Source organism: Salvelinus sp. IW2-2015, linkage group LG15 (genome assembly GCF_002910315.2).
Source record: "Salvelinus sp. IW2-2015 linkage group LG15, ASM291031v2, whole genome shotgun sequence".
NCBI classification, from domain to species: Eukaryota; Metazoa; Chordata; class Actinopteri; order Salmoniformes; family Salmonidae; genus Salvelinus; species Salvelinus sp. IW2-2015.
In genome coordinates this window covers 25,461,167-25,479,324 of record NC_036855.1, presented here as the reverse complement: position 1 = coordinate 25,479,324, position 18,158 = coordinate 25,461,167, and the positions used below count along the sequence as shown (strand labels likewise).

Here is an 18,158-nt window from a genome sequence, read left to right as displayed (position 1 = left end):
TGTACCAGTAATAATTAAACCGTCCCCTCGCCCCGACACGGGCGCGAACCAGGGACCTTCTGCACACATCAACGGTTCCCACGAAGCATCGTTACCCATCACTCCACAAAAGCGGCGGCCCTTGCAGAGCAAGGTGCAACATACTTCTAGGTTTCAGAGCAAGTGACGTAACTGATTGAAACGCTACTAGCGCGTACCCGCTAACTAGCTAGCCATTTCACATCCGTTACACTCACCCCCCTTTCAACCTCCTCCTTTTCCGCAGCAACCAGTGATCCGGGTCACGGCACCAATGTAACAGTATAACTTTAAACCGTCCCCTCGCCCCGACACGGGCGCGAACCAGGGACCTTCTGCACACATCAACGGTCGCCCACGAAGCATCGTTACCCATCGCCCCACAAGGCCACGGCCTTGCAGAGCAAGGTGCAACACTACTTCTAGGTTTCAGAGCAAGTGACGTAACTGATTGAAACGCTACTAGCGCGTACCCGCTAACTAGCTAGCCATTTCACATCCGTTACATACAATCATACATACATACATACATACATACATACATACATACATACATACATACATACATACACACATACCATACATACATGCATACAGTGGGGAGACAAGTATTTGATACACTGCCGATTTTGCAGGTTTTCCTATTACAAAGCATGTAGAGGTCTGTAATTTTTATCATAGGTACACTTCAACTGTGAGAGACGGAATCTAAAACAAAAATCCAGAAAATCACATTGTATGATCACCTACCAACCAGTAAGAATTCGGGCTCTCACAGACCTGTTAGTTTTTCTTTAAGAAGCCCTCCTGTTCTCCACTCATTACCTGTGTTACTGCACCTGTTTGAACTCGTTACCTGTATAAAAGACACCTGTCCACACACTCAATAAAACAGACTCCAACCTCTCCACAATGGCCAAGACCAGAGAGCTGTGTAAGGACATCAGGGATAAAATTGTAGACCTGGGATGGGCTACAGGACAATAGGCAAGCAGCTTGGTGAGAAGGCAACAACTGTTGGTGCAATTATTAGAAAATGGAAGAAGTTCAAAAGCCCTGCACCCCCCACAGCAACTCGCCCAAGCCTCCCCCATTTCTTCTTCACCCAAATCAAAATAGCTGATGTTCTAAAAGAGCTGCAAAATCTGGACCCCTACAAATCAGCCGGGCTAGACAATCTGGACCCTCTTTCTAAAATGATCTGCCGAAATTGGATCACCTACCAACCAGTAAGAATTCGGGCTCTCACAGACCTGTTAGTTTTTCTTTAAGAAGCCCTCCTGTTCTCCACTCATTACCTGTGTTAACTGCACCTGTTTGAACTCGTTACCTGTATAAAAGACACCTGTCCACACACTCAATAAAACAGACTCCAACCTCTCCACAATGGCCAAGACCAGAGAGCTGTGTAAGGACATCAGGGATAAAATTGTAGACCTGGGATGGGCTACAGGACAATAGGCAAGCAGCTTGGTGAGAAGGCAACAACTGTTGGTGCAATTATTAGAAAATGGAAGAAGTTCAAAAGCCCTGCACCCCCCACAGCAACTCGCCCAAGCCTCCCCCATTTCTTCTTCACCCAAATCAAAATAGCTGATGTTCTAAAAGAGCTGCAAAYTCTGGACCCCTACAAATCAGCCGGGCTAGACAATCTGGACCCTCTTTCTAAAATGATCTGCCGAAATTGTTGCAACCCCTATTACTAGCCTGTTCAACCTCTCTTTCGTATCATCTGAGATTCCCAAAGATTGGAAAGCAGCTGCGGTCATCCCCCTCTTCAAAGAGGGAGACACTCTAGACCCAAACTGCTACAGACCTATATCTATCCTACCCTGCCTTTCTAAGGTCTTCGAAAGCCAAGTTAACAAACATATTACKGACCATTTTGAATCCCACCGTACCTTCTCTGCTATGCAATCTGGTTTCAGAGCTGGTCATGGGTGCACCTCAGCCACGCTCATGGTCTAAAACGATATCATAGCCACCATCAATAAGAGACAATACTGTGCAGCCATATTAATCGACCTGGCCAAGGCTTTCGACTCTGTCAATCACCACATTCTTGTCGGCAGACTCAACAGTCTTGGTTTCTCAAATGATTACCTTGCCTGGTTCACCAACTACTTTTCTGATGGAGTTCAGTGTGTCAAATCAGAGGGCCTGTTGTCCGTACCTCTGGCAGTCTCTATGGGGGTGCCACAGGGTTAAATTCTCGGGCCGACTCTCTTCTCTGGAAACATCAATGATGTCGCTCTTGCTGCTGGTGATTCTCTGATCCACTACGCAGACGACACCATTCTGTATACTTCTGGCCCTTCTTTGGACACTGTGTAAACTAACCTCCAGACGAGCTTCAATGCTATACAACTCTCCTTCCGTGGCCTCCAACTGCTCTTAAATGCAAGTAAAACTAAATGCATGCTCTTCAACCGATCGCTGCCCGCACCTGCCCGCCCGTCCAGCCTCACTACTCTTTACGGTTCTGACTTAGAATATGTGGACAACTACAAATACCTAGGTGTCTGGTTAGACTGTAAACTCTCCTTCCAGACTCACATTAAGCATCTCCAATCCAAAAATAATCTATAATCGGCTTCCTATTTCTCAACAAAGCATCCTTCACTTATGCTGCCAAACATACCCTCATAAAACTGACCATCTTACCGTTCCTCGACTTCGGCGATGTCATTTACAAAATAGCCTCCAACACTCTACTCAGCAAATTGGATGTAGTCTATCACAGTGCCATCCGTTTTGTTATTAAAGCCCCATATACTACCCAACACTGCGACCTGTACGCTCTCGTTGGCTGGCCCTCGCTTCATACTCGTCGCCAAACCCACTGGCTCCAGATCATCTACAAGTATTTGCAAGGTAAAGCCCCGCSTTATCTCAGCTCACTAGTCACCATAGCAGCACCCACCCGTAGCACGCACTCCAGCAGGTATATCTCACTGGTCACCCCCAAAGCCAATACTTKCTTTGGCCGCCTTTCCTTCCAGTTCTCTGCTGCCAATAACTGGATATGAACTGCAAAAGTCACTGAAGCTGGAGACTCATATCTCCCTCACTAGCTTTAAGCACCAGCTGTCAGAGCAGCTCACAGATCACTGCACCTGCGCGTAGCTCACCTGTAAATAGCCCATCCAACTACCTCATCCCCATACTGTATTTATTTATCTTGCTCCTTTGCACCCCAGTATCTCTACTTGCACATTCATCTTCTGCACATCTACCATTCCAGTGTTTAATTGCTATTTTGTAATTACTTTGCCACCATGGCCTATTTATTGCCTTACCTCCCTCCATCTTACCTCATTTGCACACACTGTATATAGACTTTTCTACTGTATTTTTGACTGTATGTTTGTTTATTCCATGTGTAACTCTGTTGTATGTGTCGAACTACTTTGCTTTATCTTGGCCAGGTTGCAGTTGTAAATGACAACTTGTTCTCAACTAGCCTACCTGGTTAAATAAAGGTAATATTTTTTTTAAGTACAGCCCAAAAGGATGCTCTCAATTGTGTATCTGTAAAAGTTTGTGAGGGTTTTAGGTGACAAGCCACATTTCTTCAGCCTCCTGAGGTTGAAGAGGCGCTGTTCCGCCTTCTTCACCACACTGCCTGTGTGGGTGGACCATTTCAGTTTGTCTGTGATGTGTACGCCGAGGAACATAACTTTCCACCTTCTCCACTGCTGTCCTGTTGATGTGGATAGAGGGGTTCTCCCTCTGCTGTTTCCTGAAGTCCACAATCATCTCCTTTGTTTTGTTGACGTTGAGTGAGAGGTTGTTTTCCAGACACCACACTCCGACTGCTCTCACCTTCTCCCTGTAGGCTATCWCGCTGTTGTTGGTAATCAAGTCCACTACTGTTGTCATCTGCAAACTTGATGATTGAGTTGGAGGTGTACATGGCCACGCAGTCATGGGTGAACAGGGAGTACAGGACGGGGCTGAGCACACACCCTTGTGGGGTCCCAGTGTTGAGGATCAGTCAAGTGGAGGTGTTTCCTACCTTCACCACCTGGGGGTGACCCATCAGGAAGTCCAGGACCCAATTGCACAGGGTGGGGTTGAGACCAAGGGCCTGTTGAATGCTGAGCTGTAGTCAATGAACAGCATTCTTACATGGGTATTGCTCTTGTKCAGATGGGATAGGGCAGAGTGATGGRGATTGCATCGTCTGTGGACCTATTGGGGCGGTAAGCAAATTGAAGTGGGTCTAGGGTGACTGGTAAGGTGATATGATCCTTGACTAGTCTCTCAAAGCTCTTCATGATGACAGAAGTGAATGCTACGGGGCAATAGTCATTTAGTTCAGTTACCTTTGCCTTCTTGGGTACAGGAACAATGGTGGCCATCTTCAAGCATGTGGMGACAGCAGACTGGMATAGGGATTGATTGAATATGTCCGTAAACACACCAGCCAGCTGGTCTGTGCATGCTCTGAGGACATGGCTAGGGGCGCCGTCTGRGCCGGCAGCCTTGCGACGGTTAACACATTTAAATGTCTTAAATACATTAAAAAACACAATTTGGCAAAGTTTGCTAAGGACTAGAAGCGAGGRAGCCCTCTGTCGGCGTAATCTTAAGATGAAGACCTGATTTCACGCTGTCCTCTGAGCAGTTGTAGAGATGTCTGTTACTTGTACTCTGAAGCATTTATTTGGGCTGCAATTTCTGAGGCTGGTAACTCTAATGAACTTATCCTCTGCAGCAGAGGTAACTCTGGGTCTTCCTTTTCTGTGGCGGTCCTCATGAGAGGCAGTTTCATCATAGCGCTTGATGGTTTTTGCGACTGCACTTGAAGAAACTTTCAAAGTTCTTGAAATMTTKCGTATTGACTGACCTAAATGTCTTAAAGTAATGATGGACTGTTGTTTCTCTTTGCTTATTTGAGCTGTTCTTGCCATAATATGGACTTGCTATTTTACCAAATAGCKCTATCTTCTGTATACCACCCCTACCTTGTCACAACACAACTGATTGGCTCAAATGCATTAAGGAAAGAAATTCCACAAATTAACTTTTTAACAAGGCACACCTGTTACTTGAAATACATTCCAGGTGTCTACTTCATGAAGCTGGTTGAGAGAATGCCAAGATTGTGCAAAGCTGTCATCAAAGCAAAGGATGGCTACTTTGAAGAATCTCAAATGTAAAACATTGATTTGTTTTACACTTTCCATGTGTTATTTCATAGTTTTGATATATTCACTATTATTCTAGAATGTAGAAAATAGTAAAATAAAGAAAAATCCTTGAATGAGCAGGTGTGTCCAAACGCTTAACTGGTACTGTATATAAATAATTTGTTTATATATTTTTTACTTAGTTATGCGATGTATCCCAATACCCTCAGATCTACCTTCATCTAGTGGCCCTAAGCAACGTGGCTCGGGTAAACATTTGGTGTGCTGATAGGATAAAGCTGCTATTTGTAATATTTGTAGAATGTGGCTTATTCCGCTAACMGTGGCTTTGTAAAATGATGCCATCTTGTGGCAACTAGAAAAAAAGTCCTGAGGTCCATTATTGTTTTTTGGACAACTCTTTTTCTCCCCAATTTCGATCTTCAATTCATGATCTATTAAATCTAATAGCTAAAATGCCTGAAATATTTTGTCAACAGCTGCAGAGGTAGCTGTTATAGTAACACACCATGAGTCTGGATGACATTTGCATAGCTACAGTTCACCAACCACTCCCATGTCTTCAAATTGTTTAACGTCTGCCATTAAAAGAAAAGAGAGGGGGGATTATGCAATGGTTTTTGCTCCACAAGTTTGATTTTTGCAGGCGTTAACATTTATCACACTGAAACAATACATATGCTGTATYTATTATTATAAACTGGGTGGTTCAAGCCCTGAATGCTGATTGGCTGAGAGCCGTGGTATATCAGACCGTATACCACGGGTATGACAAAAGTTATTTTTACTGCTTTAATTACGTCAGTAAACAGTTTATAATAGCAATAAGGCACCTCGGGGGTTTGTGATATATGGCCAATATACCACGGCTAAGGGCTGTATCCAGGCACTCTGCGTTGAGTATAAGAACAGCCCTTAACCGTGGCATATTGGCCATATACCACACCCCCTCCGGCGTTACTGCTTAATTATACCAGACCCAGCTCTAACAATGATTGGTGGCTTTGGCTGCTGCTCACCTATAGAGTACCACAGTATGAGTCATAAAACCCATAAAACATAGCAGTCAACCAAGGAAATAGTTCCAATCGTTTTTACACCATACATTTTTCCCATAGGGGAATTTATTAACACTTAAAATAAGGGCTGTGTTTCCTGGAGGCTTACCCTGGAGTGACGTTTTGATAACTGTGTAAATCTCTCTAGGACAAAGTGACTTTTCAATTTATTCGCCTGCATTTACCCTCCAAAAATGAAATGCTAATTAGCTGCTAATGTGGCTATCATAAAGAACTACATTTGTCATTATGATCTGGCGAATCGAGGTAAATGTAAGAATCTCTGGATCAACTATCAACTAAATTTAGTAATGCATTTCTTTACATTGACAATTATTTGAAATGGCTTGTACAAGTTTAAAATTGACACTACCAATTAGCAAAGGTGTCAGCTAGAGATGACGTGCAAGASTTTGCAGGGATTTGTAGTCTTGCATGAGGTCTACTTCGATGCTAATTAGATTTTCAAATCTGAGAGTAAAAAGAGCTGAATATATTGATAAAAGTCACCCTGTCCGAGAGAGATTTTATATGGTTATCAAAACGTCATGCCAGGGTAAGCTTACACGAAGCACAGACCTTATGTTAAGTGTTTCTAAAATTCTCTAAGGGAAAAACGATTGGCCCCATTTCCCAGTTTGACCGCTAGGTTTTATGGGTATTATGACACCACCGTGGGTGCTCTTGTCCAAAAATGCCTGGGCATGCCATAACTGAGGCGGGGATAGGGGGAGGGCGTTGTATCCGGAGCAGCAGTGACAGTGGAAAAGAGCACAGGCGAGTTGTCAGCGGCTTCAGCTGGATAAACGTCGGCAGTCCTATTTTAGATAATTCAACAGTCAGGGATATTATTTTTTCTTTGATCTGGAAGGTACGTCTTGTTGCGTTATCTTTACTAATATTGTACACACAGTAAGCGACATTCCTGCTTGGTTGATTGTATTCAACTGTGCSGTCTACGCTTTAGTTAAGTGACGTTAGCGAGGCAATTGCTTGGGTTCAGTTAAGAAAGCTAACGTTAGCTAGCTAGTACAGTTAACATTGGCTAGCTGAATTAGGATCGCCACGTTTTCAACGTCAAGGAGTTGTCTACCTAGCTAAGTTAGGTGATGTCTGCTAGTTAGCTACCTTGTTTCTCTAATATTTATGATAGCCTCCATGCGGAATGAATGGCCAGTCGAGCAGCCAACTGGCTGGGGTATATTAGTGGGGTATATTAGCCACGACAACGACAACGTCATCGTATCTGATGAATCAAACTAACCTGCGGTTCCACTAAAAAGAGGATGAAGACGGTAATTTAATTTAGCCTCAAACTGAACGAAATGGGAGAATATTTAGGTAACTGGAAAGTCTTGATTCAGAGAGTTGAGGTTCATTCAGCGTTCAGCTCACAATGTCATTTGGTGTGTTTGCAACAATTTTGAGCACAATCAAATCAAAGTATTTTGTCCACCGATAAAATAATTCCCTGACCGAAGCGCATTATACCCGCAGAAGTGTCGATAATTTAAGAACATAGTTGCAATGATTGCACCACWATTTATTTTAAATAGTTAGAGGAATAGGCTTAATAACGATACATGTAATTCTGYCGGCGCTTTCTTGAGATGAGACTTGTCTTATGTTATGTCTGGAAAAATAATATTCTGTAATTAGAATTTGTTTGGTGTAGTCAGGAGGACCAAGGGAGAATGAATAATGTACTAGCAAYCTTAACGTTAGTTGCAGCTGAATAATGCTCAGCAAAAGGGAAGGGGGGTCAAGGCAAAGCACAGCTGCGCTACCGACACAGCTATGTTTCAACGACCGATTGGGTCAAATTAAGTGGAGAAAGAGATCTTTTAGTGAGACCATAAAGACGTTATGCATCCCCCTTTTGTATCTGATCCCCACAAACATTCCTCTATTGCTTGCCTTCTAGCAGCGGCGGGCGGTGATGGGTCACCATGAATGTCCATGTATAATGCCAACCTACTTGTGTGACTTGGCTAGATGTGTTGAACAGCCATAGCTTTTATCAGCATTTACACTTTTCAGTCTGTTAAAGTAGCATTTTGACCTTTAACAGGCCAATTAGATTTTTACTGGATTTTGGTTTTCAGAACAAACTYACTTGCCTATAAATTATTAGCCTTGATCCTCCTCAACACACTTTTATTCAATTAGTTTTGTTCATAAGTAGCTTGGGAGTTCCCTTCCATTGGAGAGATTGAGTGTGAGTCATGGGTGCAGGACTGGCCATTGCTAGCTGTCAGTCGGACCTGAGGGGCGCATGTTAACACCACGGTCATGTTTGGTCTGGATGTCAGGACACATCAACCTCGGGCTGGCTGGCCCCTCAGATCACACCGTCGTTTCCTTAGAAGTCTCTCCCCTGCCTCCTATAGCTCAGCTGGGAGAGGAAGTGGGTCAGAATGCGGAGGGAAATTAAGCGTGCGATGCAAGGAAGTGTTAGGCTACAGAGGATGCAGCAGGGAGAGGTACTGAATCCCAAATCACTCCCGTTCCCTTCCATTTGCMCATTCATGTGCGCCTCCACCATAATGCACAAGTGTCCCAAAGCTGAGTGAGTGAACATTATCGAGGGTAATAATTAGACCCTCCGATAGCCTCTTCCGCCAAGCCATCAAGGCTGTAGGCTTCAGAGCTAAGTGCTATCCCGACATGCACCACGATGTGGTTGGAGTTTAAGCAATTTGTTAATTAAAATGCCATACTTGTTTTATTATTTAAAAGTGGAACATTAATTGCACCATTCAAGTCACGATGTCCCCCAAGCTGATTGGTTTATTGATCCCCTTGCCACTCTCTGGAAGTCACCACCCTGTTGAGTTTCGTCAGCAACACGTGACAACGAATGGCCCTCTGAGTGATTTGGTAGGGGCGGGGGTGGTTTGGGATTCGTGGAGAGTGGGGTTGGCGACGTTGAGTCCTCTAACACCCCTCTTCTCCAACCGCATTTGTATGAATGGATTCCAAGATGAACGTCCTTAAGAAATTCACGAGAACACAAGAGCACACACATTTTCAGCTAGCAATTCTGTCTATTGGTAACTTAGAATTCAAAACTCTGTTAACCATGTTCTACATTAAGTTAGTGTCAGGTTCTTTGTGCAAAGTGCATCTGAGTCCATATCCCCAAGGTGACGAGGTTATGACGACTCCTCTACAGGAAAATTAAAGGCTTCAACTTTAAATAGGATTTTGATAACGATTTGGAGTACACATAAGCAACTAACTAAGCCTACAGCCCTATACATTACATTTGGTGGTTTATTCAGCCAATTTTTTTCTGCCCTGTGGAGTTGTCAAATCATCATGCACARCTGCTCTGTGCTCAGAGTTCTTGCTGGTTGTTCATTTGTGGACTAACAGATTTATTTTATTCAGATGTTTTTAAACCAAACGGGCATGTTTTATATACAGAAATAACACTTGTTGAAATAAACAGACTAGGCAATTTGTAAAAAAAATACATAAAAAAAATAAATAAGCAAAACCGACAAAAGCTGGTCTAATCATGGATTTAAAGTACAAATATGATTTAAAAAAACATAGGGTATGTTTAGATATGACTTTCAGAGATTTTGTATACAACATTACTAAAGATTTAAAGATGAGATTATCATACCCAACACCATTAATGATTCAGTCATGATGCACTATGACAAGCAGTTTTTGTAACTCCTAACCCTCACACAGGCATATGATAAATGTATCCCATTCAGTGATTAACAGCATAGCCAGCAGGAGTTTTACATAAGTGTTTAAAATAGGATGGAGACGGTCTCTTTGTTTAGGCACTTGGACCTTGGTGCCGTAAACATGACCCATCATGGAAAGGTGTTGGTGACTTGCTAATAGTATCCTCCTCCTGTTTTGTGGGATGCCAATTGTAATGCTGCGTTTTTAGATGGTATGAGATAGACGGCGAACCGGATGTCATTGTTTTCATGAGAGCACGTGGTAAATGCCGTTGAGGCTGGTGGTGAATGTCGTCAGCTGCCGCGGTAGACGGGACTTGCCGCCAGTTCAAATATTTCAACTTTTGCCATCTGCCATAACGTTGTTTTGTACTGGATGTTGATTTGCACTGTTTGTTTACTGAAATCACCATAGCAATGCATACAGTTGTGTTGGCTTGCTTTTGCCGTCACCCTCTTTCTTGCTTTCTTGTCCTGCTATACCGACTGGTATGATGGTTTTTGCGTCCCTCGTCTAAAAGCAGCATAATGGTCTTTTTGTCCGCTGCATTTCCTTTGCCCTCTTCTGTGTGCTGCCAAACCTGCTCTGAGATTTGTTGAACTTGAGGTTGATGGCAAGATAGCATGTGATGTGTCTGTCTCTACAGTGCCTTCATAAAGTATTCACACTCCCTGACTTTTTCCACATTTTGTTTTTACTGCCTGAATTTAAAATMGATTAAATTGAGATGTTTTGTCACTGGTCTTCACACAATACCCCATAATGTAAAAGTGGAATTATGTTTTTACAATTAAAAATGAAAAGCTGCAATGTTAAGTATTCAACCCCWACATATGTTAAGAATACATTTTTCTTTAGTCAGAATAAGTAGTATGGATTTTTTGAACGACTACCTAATTTCTGTACCCCACACATGCAATTATCTTTAAGGTCCCTCAGTTTAGCAGTGAATTTCAAACACAGATTCAACCACAAAGACCAGGGAGGTTTTCGAATACCTCGCAAAGAAGGGCACCTATTGGTAAAAGCAGACATTGAATAGCCCTTTGAGCATGGTGAAGTTATTAATTACACTTTGGATGGTGTAGCAATACACCCAGTCACTACAAAGATACAGGTGTCCTTCCTAACTCGGTTGCCAGAGAGGAAGGAAACCGCTCAAGGATTTCACCATGAGGCCAATGGTGTTTTTAAAACGGTTACATAGTATAAAGGCTGTGATAGGAGAGAAACTGAGGATGGACCAACAGCATTGTAGTTACTCCACAATACTAACCTAAGTGAGAGTGTAAAGGAAGCCTGTACAGAATACAAATATTCCTGTTTGCAAAACAGCACTAAAGTTAAACTGCAAAAAATGTGGCAAAGAAATCAACTATGCTCTGAATACAAAGTGTAATGTTTGGGGAAAATCCAACACAACACTTCTCTGAGTACCGCTCTTCATATTTATAAGCATGGTGGTGGCTGCATCATGTTATGGGTATGRTTGTCATCACCAAGGGAGTTAAAACTGAATAGAGCTAAGCACAGGTCAAACCTGGTTGTCTGCTTTCCAACAGACACTGGGAGCCATTCACCTTTCAGCAGGGCAATAACCTAAAACACAAGTCCAAATACACACTGGAGTTGCTTACCAAGATGACGTTGAAAGTTTCTGAGTGGCCTAGTTACGGTTTTGAATTAAATCTGCTTAAATCTATGCCAAGACTTAAATGCCTGTCTAGCAATGATCAACAACCAACTTGACAGGACTTGAAGAATTTAAAAAATAATGTGCAAATATTGTACAATCCAGGTGTGCACATCTCTTAAAGACATACCCAGAAAGACTCACACAGCTGTAATTGCTGCCAAAGATGATTCTAACATGTAATCAAGATGTAAAAAAAGAAACAAAAAGTTAATGTTTCTTTCACTTTGACTTAGGTGGGATTCAACGATCTATACATAATACTCTAACACACGTGGGAAAAGTCAAGGGGTGTGAGTACTTTCTGGATGCACTGTAGATGTGACTTATTTGGTAAGTGACCAGGATCATGCACGGATTGGATGAGCACACCATTCAGCATGATTTCTGTGGTGTATTCTTCTGGTCAAAKTAATGATTGTTTCATCACAACTATTGCCCACAGCTTATTTTTTATTTTTATTTTTTACCTCATTTACTGGGGTTCATTGTCTTGGCGGATGTAACACAACAGAACCTTGCACTTTAAAATCCTGTGCTGTGATGGGAACATTTAACCTAGGCCTAGGTGGTCTGTCTAAAGCCTGTCCTGATTTAAGTAGCTTTATAGGATTGGTGGCGTGGGCTCTCAAGTCTTGGAATGAAGTGGGATTAGTACATGCTTAGACGAAGGCCTTCATTTGAGACGTTTTACATCTTTCATTGTTATAGTTTAGGCTAGACCCTGGCAAGATCCTGTATCAGATTCTGACGTTCCAGTTTAAAAACAAGATGAAATGGCGAATGCTGCCTTGTCCTTACTTGACATTTGATGTGCCGTTTGAATGTCTGATTCGTCCAAGCCTAGATAGGTAGGGAAATGAGTGGAGCAGTTCCAGTCTTTTGTCTTTTTGCACTGGCTTTGTCTGTATTTTYCAGGATACATTATTCTTGGCCTTTGTCCTCCCAGTCCCATGTTTTGTAAAATAATTCAACATTCCATTGAACTGRGCTGCAGACATTGTYCCCGCATGGTATTTTACAACAAGCAGAGCACAGGCCACATGGTCACCCAGGGGCAGAGAGGGGTGAAAAAGCAGCACCTTATCTCATTTAAGAAAAGCGGTGGAATGTAGATGGAATTTGATTACAGTAGTTCACTGTGGCTTTGGTTACAGGAAAGGGATTTCATGTTTGGTATCTCTCCATGCGTTTTGTGTGGCAAAAGTACATGGAGAGCATTGAGGTGATGGTACAGAAAGAAAAGCATTGGGACAACATGGATGGCAGACTCTGTGGCAAGAGAGGGGCCTCCACTCCAGTGTGGTGGCTATGTGGTTAATTGTTGGTAAGTTATTTAATTAGGGATACTTAATGTGCACTCACTGACAAACAGATGGCAAACAAATACCATACAGCTATAGCATGTGGTGTAGTTATTATGCATTTCATCATCAAATAGGTTGTGACATTGCTTTCCTTGAGATGTCATAGCCGTTTAGCTCGTCCTGTCAGTTGAGGAAGCGAGGCCTATTATCTGTCAACAAAATAAGCTCTCTCTGCTTAACTTTGTAAATCACTAGTATCCTCTGGGCAAATAGCTTTCAATTGACAAAATTACCAAATGGAACATCTTTCATAACTTGTAAAGAACACACACATTGCTGGTTAAATTCTGACATGTCAGGTGTTTGAAAAACATGGTCATTGCTCTTTTTCTTCCTCTGTTTATGTGTCCTATTTTATTGGCCACTTTTGCCAAGTTTTTCTCTTGAGTTTGAATCAGTACCAAGGTGTGTTGTGAAATGTGAATATAGCCTAGTGATTGAACAGATTCAAATGTTGATGATGTGTGTTATGAAGTGGTTCCATCATATTTGATCCTTTTCTAATTCTGATCTTTTTCCTTGGCTGACTTTACCCCTCGCTTCTTCACATAGAGCCTGTGTGTGTTGTTGGGATTTCCTGGTCAAATCTAGCTGGGATCCCTGCAGTGAGCTATGAAATTGAGTGCTTGATAACATCAGCACCGGTCTGGTTCCCAAGTAACCACTATGTAGTGACGGTATGTTGAAAGAAAATTGTGAATTCTATTTGGATTGACATTGTTCACCTTGGCTTTGGTTGACCTCCTGCCAATACCCCATGTACTGTACCATGTACTTTTTAAAGTCCCTTGTCTTATATTGTCAGTGGCTCTCACAGGTAGAGGGAGAGGCATGATGGGACTTTAAAGCAGAGAGGATGCTGACCTGATCTGTCAGTGTGGGTGGGGGGATTGGGATCAAACAGGATATGGCCCTTCCTCCTCATTTCCCTGTCTGTGTACAATTTCCCTTTACTCAGGATTCAGATTGATCAGTAAACCAACCTTTACCTCAGACTGATACMGTCTCTATTTCCTTGTTTGTATTGTTTTGCAGCGATCCCTGTGGAACATTGTCTGGGTGGGGCCGTATTAGTGTGGCAGGCTTCTTATTGACAAACCAGTTTTTGCACTGATAACCGTAGACAGAATGAGGTAACCATGCTGTTAGAACCGGGTTTTCTTCTGCATCAAAATGGGGTGTGATAGGGGGTGTGATCATGGGCGTGGCCAATGGTGCAATCACTGACTGGAAATTTGAGGCTCTCCTTTTAGCCGCAGTGACAAAATGTAGATGTTTTAAAGCCTATTTCCTGCAATAATACATTATGCCATGCCGTATGCTGAGTGACTCAAACATTGTAAAAAAAAATAAATAGGGATTTTAAATTCTCGTCTTGCTTTTATTTTGGTGACTTGTTAGTTCTRAAAGATGATCTTATTTCAAAATAAATAGGTCCATTTGATATTTTCTACATCTGTCTGGCTTTAGTCTTAAGTTTAAACGGAACCTTATTCCATCCCAAATTAGTTTTACTGTTCAGACAATAGGCTGCCTGCCCGAGAATTTCTATGCAGAAAACAACCTGTAGTAGTAGTAGGCCTAATTGTGATGCATGAACARAACCATGTATGGTGTTAGATTGTGACTGAGCTGCAAGGGAAATAAAAGGCGTTCTCTCCGGGCAACTACAAGGTCTCGCGCTCCTCTTTTTGACTCTCTTCACCTCTTTTCAGTAACTGCTTCCCAGCCTTATGTCAGAGCATAACAATGTGCCTTGGTTTAATAGAAGGCAGCAGTCCCCACTCCCCAGCACTCCTCTTTGACTGTTTGGTGGAGGGGAGAGGAGTCCTCTAACTCTGTGCTCTCAAGGAAAGGGGGAATAGGCTGAATTTTTCAGTTATAACTGATTTTACTTCACATGCTATACTCGGTCAAATCAAATTTTATTGGTCACATACACATATATTTAGCAGATGTTGTTGCGGGTGTAGCAAAATGCTTGTGCTCCTAGCTCCAACAGTGCAGTAATATCTAACAATTCACAACCCCCCCCCCCCCCCCCCCCCAAAACACTACAAAGTTTCTTAGAAGCTAGAAGCAGAGCTGCCATGTCTGTCGGTGACATTTTGCCAGTTCTCTCTGTGTGCATTCTTTTCCCTGGTTCATAAGGCACTTTGTGTGACACTGACACAGGACAGGGGGCCTGCATGGACAGGTAAGAGAAGTGTGAAACTCTTAGTTATCATATATCTGTAAGGAAGTAACTGGAAACAGATAAAATATCAGGTGTGTTCTGGCATGTAACCCATTCAGTTTACCACTCAGAAAGAGCTGTGCAACATTAATCTGCAATATGTAACTTTTTGGGCGACCTGATCAAATTCACATAAAAATCWGAGTTATAGATCTGTCATTCTCATTGAAAGSAAGTTTAAGAAGCGGCTCTGTTCTATGCACACTATTTCTATTCTTCCCYTTAAGTTTGGTTTTTGTCTTTTACTTTCTGTTTTGGACACCAGCTTCAAACTGAAAATACAATATTTTGGGTAATAGAAAATATATTTCACAGCGGTTTAGATGGCACAATGATTRTCTACACAACGACAGCTTGTTTAGTCGCAAAATATTAAAATTTGAGCAACCAGGAAATTCAGATTTTCTGCATTTTGCAGCTTTAACTGAAATCAATACAGGTTATCCCTCAAACTCTCTCTGTGTGTGTGGGGGGAGTAGTGGTATGCAGGGAAGGATTCAAAAAAGTCACACTGGTTCCATTTCCTGCTAATCATTTCCTTAGGCTGAGGGTCCTGGCCTATCAGTGGCAGCCAAAGCCATGGTGTGATCCTTGGTGGTCCTCCTTTCTGTCTCTCAACATCAGTCTCAGCCCTGCTGGGTGTCAAGGAGACGGGTAGGTCGACCCCTCCCCTGTGATCTGACTGGCCTGTTCTACGATCAGTGAACCACATGACCCAGGAGACAGTAGAGGGAATGACAAGGCACCCTCAGGAACAGTGACACATGGCTGAGACTCAGATTGGTAACAACCCTCTGTRGCCCAGCTGGTGGGGTTACTAGGCAGATGAGGCCCAGACTCTGGTCGGCTCTTGCCACTAGTTAGCTTGATGCAGCTCGGAGCTGATCTGTCATCAGTATTGTGGAATAGTTATAATGTTWAAGCAATATTTTAATAGAGAGCGCTGCTCTCGGATCAGCTTTATCTTTCAATCCTATCAGTTTTGACACATACTTCAACGATGCACTTAGCGAAGGTTCTGTCCGCGTGGTGTTTTGGGAAACATGTTATATCTTCGGCCATTGTAGGAACGATGCATCAATTAAACACTCGTAAGCCTATGTTCCATCGCTATCGGAGAACCCAGCCCTGGCTAACCTTTACAGGGATCCTTTGGGATTTTGGCAATGAGGCTCTTTATCTACTTCCCCAGAGTCTGATGAACTCGTGGTTACCACTTTTATGTCTGTCCAGTATGAGGAAGTTTAGGGCCTCATTGTCAAAATCCCAKAGGATCACTTTAACCTATCAAGCATCAGTACCTCTACTCATGTTGGTGCTCTATTGTATTTGTGAACATTGACGTATGCATTCAATGAGACCCCTTTAGGACTGAATACAGTAGTGCAGGTCCAGCCTGGAAACTGGTTGATTTAATCTATTCACCACCAGTGGTGACTGAGGATGCTTTGTGGAGCAGGAAGTATGTGATATCCTCCTGTAGAGGATAGGATAGCCAGGCTACGGCGTTCCGTCATGCAAGACTGTCTGACCGAGCTCTGTTACACACCTAACCTCCCCCGCACACTTAGCTATCACTGTCACATACCACAGTTGTAAAATCCCAGTGTGCCTTAAATGTTAATTTGTGGAATTTCTTTCCTCAATGTGTTTGAGCCAATCAGTTGTGTTGTGACGATGTAGGGGGGTGTACAGAACATAGCCCTATTTGGTAACAGACCAGGTCCATATTATGGCAAGAACAGCTGAAATAAGCAACGAGAAAATACAGTCCATCATTACTTTATGACATGAAGGTCAGTCAATACGGAAAATTTAAATTTGMAAAGTTTCTTCAAGTYCAGTCGCAAAAACCATCAAGCGCAATGATGACCCTGGCTCTCATGAGGACCGCCACAGGAATGGAAGACCCAGAGTTACCTCTGCTGCAGAGTTACCAGCCTCAGAAATTGCTAATAAATGCTTCAGAATTCAAATAACAGACACATCTCAACTGTTCAGAGGAGACTGTGTGAATCAGGCCTTCATGGTCGAYTTGCTGCAAAGAAACCACTACTAAAGGACACCAATAATAAGAAGAGACTTGCTTGGGCCAAGAAACATGAGCAATGGACATTAGACCGGTGGAAATCTGTCCTTTGGTCTGGAGTCCAAATGTGAGATTTTTGGTTCCAACCGACCGTCGTTGTCTTTTGGGTGAACGGATGATCTCCGCATGTGTATTTCTCATCATGAAGCATAGAGGAGGTGGTGTTATGGTGTGGGGGTGCTTTGCTGGTGACACTGTCTGATTTATTTAGAGTTCAAGGCACACTTAACCAGCATGGCTACCACAGCATTCTGCAGCGATACGCCATCCCATCTGGTTTGGGCTTATCATTTTGTTTTTCAACAGGACAATGACCCAACACACCTCCAGGCTTTGTAAGGGCTATTTGACCAAGAAGGAGAGTGATGGAGTGCTGCATCAGATGACCTGGGCTCCACAATCCCCCGACCTCAACCAAATTGAGATGGTTTGAGATGAGTTGAACCACGGAGTGAATTAAAAGCAGCCAACAAGTGCTCCGCGTATGTTGGAACTCCTTCAAGACTGTTGGAAAAGCATTCCTCGTGAAGCTGGTTGAGAGAATGCCAAGCTGTGTGCAAAGCTGTCATCAAGGCAAAGGGTGGCTGTTTGAAGAATCTCAAATATAAAATATATTTTGATTTGCTTAARACTTTTTGGGTTATTACATGATTCCAAATGTATTTTTCATAGTTTTGAAGTCTTCACTATTACATAATGTAGAAAATGGTAAAAATAAAGAAAAACCCTTGAATGAGTAGGTGTGTCCAAACTTTTGACTGGTACTGTATATCACACCAATCTACTGCCAGTCCGGCTCTCAGTTGTCCTCAGAGCAGTAGCCTAATGTAGCC

The 18,158-nt window shown here is 42.7% G+C and overlaps 1 protein-coding gene across 2 annotated transcripts in view; it reads left to right on the top strand.

Moving 5' to 3' along the window:
* The window catches only part of LOC111973672 (coronin-1C-A), a 73,613-nt gene that overhangs the window by 14,846 nt on the left and 40,609 nt on the right, over positions 1 to 18,158 (top strand). Inside the window, exon 1 of one of the 2 annotated variants that reach the window (XM_024001045.2) lies at positions 6,952 to 7,103. The exons of the other annotated variant lie outside the window; for it this stretch is intronic. The gene's annotated coding sequence lies outside the window, so the exon portion shown is untranslated. Of the gene's footprint in view, positions 1 to 6,951; positions 7,104 to 18,158 lie in introns of those variants that run through there. 2 annotated transcript variants of the gene reach the window in all.